Here is a 4,479-nt window from a genome sequence, read left to right as displayed (position 1 = left end):
AGAAAAAGAAAAAAAAAAAGAAAAGAAAGCTGGAAGAGAAATAAAGACAAGTACCATAACGTTGGTGTGTGTGAAGACTTGTTTCTCTAAGGCTCCCTGAGTGATTTATTTATTGCTAAACCTCTGTTCACAAGCCATGTTTGATTTTCCTTGATGCTGATATAGACACTGCAACCGGATCTTAAGGAAAGGGCTGCCAGCAACTGTTTGATCCTGATAAATTACAATAGCAGGCACGGTTTACAATGAGAAACTATTGCTGCTCCTGGCCCTCACGTGATGAGATTTGAAATGTGGTAGACTAAAATTCTCCTTACCCTGTGGCCCCCTTGGACTGCTTACAGAGGAGTAAGAGAACCACTGAGCAGAAGAAAATCACATTCACAGCAAGAGTCAGCCCCAGCTTTATATCAAAGGTGAGCATGTGCATGTATGTGTATCTGTGCGTGCTTGAGGTGAAAGACACGTGGGGAAATGAGACACAAGAAGAGTCCATAATTCACATGTTTGGAAACTTATGTGTTAAATGAGCAGTCTATTCTCCTGGTTTCGTCTGCATGAGCACACACACACCAGCATTTATGCCTGCTCTGCATATGTGTTGTGAATATTGAAGGATTCTCTTTGGAAAGTTAATTGATGACTGGCTGCTTATTTGATCTTCACAGTGTCAAGTTCATAATGTAATAAGCTATTAAAAAAAAGCAAACACTCAATGGCTGAATGGGGAAAGAGGTGCAAATTCAGGAGGGGATTGAAGTGATATGAATTAGACCCCTCTGTGTATTTTCTTTGCAGTAGCATTCCAAGACACCTGCCCCTGATTTCAGCAATATATACAAGCCGCCGTCCACACCCAGAAGAGTAAAGCCAGATTTCTTCAGATATTTCATTGCCTGGAAGCTTTTGATAATTCCCTCAGATGCCTTCCTGCCTTTTTAGGGAACTAAGAGTCTGATTAGATTAGCATACACAATCTTACTGCTGTGCTAAAATTCATTTCTTCTGGAACTCAACTGTTAATCCAAGAAAAGAGATAGACTAAGGAGTGGACTGAAATGAAAGTGAAGTTGCAAGGAAATGAAGTATAAGAAAAAGTTATAAACAGCATATTTAAAACTTTGTGTTCTTTGAGGAACTTATATTTCTGGTTCCTCCTATGGAGAAGCGTACAGAGGCAGAAGTGACAATTTCATACTTCTGTCAATAAAATGCCAAGAAAAAATGTACCATGAGAGAAGCTTCAGAAAGTATCTGGCAAAGTGCCACAGTCAATAGCTCTGACAAATAGTTTCCTAGACTTCTGAAAGACTAATACACACTCTCCTAACTCCAACCTTCAGGATGGGTTAAATGAACCAAGTCTGTATGGTAGCTCTTGCCTGACCTCATCTTCTCTTGCTTGTCTCATCCAGCTGTTGTCATGCTCACAGAGGACACGTCCAGAGAGGATCAAGAGATTTCTATTCTATCTATTCACAACAAAATTCTCCCTTGTCCCAATGGATATATGCACTTCTATGCACTGACACGCAGAAAACGGAAGCTGTCCTGAATTCTCTTTTATGAGAACATCCTCAGACCAAACTTCTCCTTGCTATTTGCCTTCTATAGTCTTTGACAAACAAGCTGTGCCATTTTTTGGTTTCTGCCCCCCTCACTTCCCAATTGAATATATACATATATTCTACTGTTCCTTTTTTCTTATGAAGAAATATACCTAAACATGCACGTATGACTTTTGCTCTCCCCAACTTCTGCATAGGATCAGAATCTCCCATGCTGTCTGTTGGAGAAAAGCAGGCAGAACTGCTGGAATATTTGAAATGTAAGTGCATGCGCATGAATGTACATCAGAGTCACATGCATTCATGTATAGGTACCCCCCTGTCTCAAGAAGTGATTGATTTTCTCAAGGAGAGTGAACCAGGAGTGGTGAGAACCAAGTTGTAACTCATGGAGCACATGAGTTTGTGCGGAAAACCTTAGAGAAGGTCTGGGAATGGAATACAGGTCTAGAATGCAGAGAGGACTGAGGACAAGAGAGATTTATGTTTCTGTATTTCTGTACGAAGACCAACATTTTATGCCAGCATCTACCTTCTGTGTATGAAGGGGCAGACGACCTGAAAAACAGAAGCAAAGACTCATGGTTCAAGAGGTTCCCACTTATACTAGCTGTTCTGCTGGAAACCTGAATGCTGAAAGTTAGGTTGGAGAGTTACAGGCTAGAAGCCAAGGTTATACACTTATTAAGGGAGCATATAATAGAAATTAAAAATAGAAATGTCGAGAGGATCATATAAGAAAAAAAAAATTTGAAGACAAAGTGCTCTGAAGGGGGAATCAGCTTGAAATGTATAGTCATGGAATTAAAAAGTGGCCTGAATATTCAAAATTAGGACACTCAATTGAAAATGCCTTGCATGAGTCTGTTTTTTCAGAGCATGACCACTCAAATTGCCAGAAATTAACAGACTTAAAGAATTTTTTCAGCAAGTAACTGTAAAACTGAAGCATTTTTCTCCGCCCCTCCTGCAAATGTGTTCCAGAAGTTTTTCCCCCACTCTTGCACCAGGGAAGTGTTGAAGTTTTGTGCTAGCGTGTAACTGAACAGCAGGGGAAGTGCTCTTCTTCCTCCCTGCAGATCTGAGTCCCCCTCACATCCCGTGGAGGAGGAACAAGTGTCACCATCCTCTTCCTGCACTGCTGTGGAGTGGGAGCAGAATCCACACGGGTCTGGGGGGTTTCCAGAGCATGCAGAGTGAAGAACGTCACGCTATGTTGCTTCATCTCCTGTCAATCAGGAATATTGTGGGACTGAGACTGGGAACTGGTTTAACCGTGATCTGCTTTCTAGGAAAGCAGCCACAAAGACATCGCTTCCCCTAGTAACTGGTTCTCATCAGTAACAATGATTAATCCTTTTGTTAAAAGCCCACTGAATTCATCACTTAAATGTTTGGCTTGAGCCTCCAACTTGTTGAACCATTCCCTGTTAGATTAAAGAGCCCCGGAGTATTCTCCACCTCATCTCTACGGCAGTACTACCAGCAAAACCACTTCTTAATCTTCTTTTTGACAGTTGTGACTTGAAACAAGCTTCATAAAACTACAGAAAGATACTCAATTCTGTTCAGCGTTTGAAAACAGTGCCTAGGATAATTTAACAGCAGGGTGTGCAAGTGGCTGGGGTTTGCAGTTCCACCTGTTGGTTCTGACTCCCGCTAGCAAGCACAGATGAGAAAGCAAACGACCAGAGACAGTACAGTCGACCACATGTGGGCCCCCAAATGCCAGCTTTGCCTCAGCCGGGTTGGCGTGGCCGTGTGTGGTTTCGTAAGTAGTAGAAGAGAGATTTGAGGCATCCCTGCTGCCTGCTCTGTCCGACAGGCTGCAGCCTACCTCAAGCTGTTCAGGTTTCATTGCGGGTTGTGTTTACTGAGTTGTCAGAGATAAGCCCGGCCCTGCGGGCAAATGTTAGCAGGAGGAACAGAAATGCCAGCAGTGAGCACATATGGCACTGTTTGTACTCTTAAGTTTGAAAGAACTAAACAAGTTAACAAATACAGATGTTTAAAATCAGTAAGAGTGTTTAATGAAAACAAACAAAAAATTGTAGTCTATAAAGCAAAACCTGTTTTTCTTTTGCTTCTTTTGACCAGCTGGGATTAGTGTTTTTTTGAGCTTATGCCCTCCTTTGACATATGGGACGTTTTTGAGGGACATTAGTCTGAGCAGATGCTGGGTGGTGCTGGGGTGGATGCCTCTGATTTTTGGTTAGTTAATAAATCAGCTTTTACAACCATGTGTATCCTATGATTTAACACATGCCTAACAATAATACTGGATTAGGAAGAACAAATTGTTTCTCTGAAAAGGATATTTTATTTCTTAGTACTATTGCATAGAATACGAGCTTTTCTGTAAAATAAACAAAGGATTCATGCTATTTTTTCATTTAGCCGGTGCTCTTCATCCCTGTGGGTCAAACTGTGCTCAGAATTGCATTAGTACAAATGCAGAGTACCTCCGCTGAGTTCAGTAAAACTCTTTCCATTCACTTCAAAGGGCACTGCTTCAGACCTTATGGAGGCTGCTTGCTTTAGGCATCGGCAGCCACTTCCTGCCTAGTAAACTGCCTAAGCAACGTTCCTTCAATTAAAATACTTGCGTAATGCTTTACCTAGTCAGAAGGTTAAATACAGTGTCATGTCAGTTTCCTACAGAAAAAAAAAACTTGTTTTTCTTATGAGCCTTGCTCTGTTGTTTCAGCGAGAAAAACTTGCTTTTTAATCTTCAGGCTCCTACTTCAGATACGTGCAAAGCTACCAGAATACATGACATCATCCTTGGCTTCAGCCTTTGAAAGAGAAATGGTGTTAAAAATGTGAAATTCTGGTAGCAATGTCACACCCGAAGTTGAAGTTTAAAGCAAAACTGACAATAAAATCAACTGTCAGGAAATGGACTATTTTT

The sequence above is a fragment of the Meleagris gallopavo genome, chromosome 2 (assembly GCF_000146605.3).
Source record: "Meleagris gallopavo isolate NT-WF06-2002-E0010 breed Aviagen turkey brand Nicholas breeding stock chromosome 2, Turkey_5.1, whole genome shotgun sequence".
Taxonomy (NCBI): Eukaryota; Metazoa; Chordata; class Aves; order Galliformes; family Phasianidae; genus Meleagris; species Meleagris gallopavo.
The sequence above is the reverse complement of the archived record's forward strand: the minus strand, read 5'-3'. Positions refer to the sequence as shown.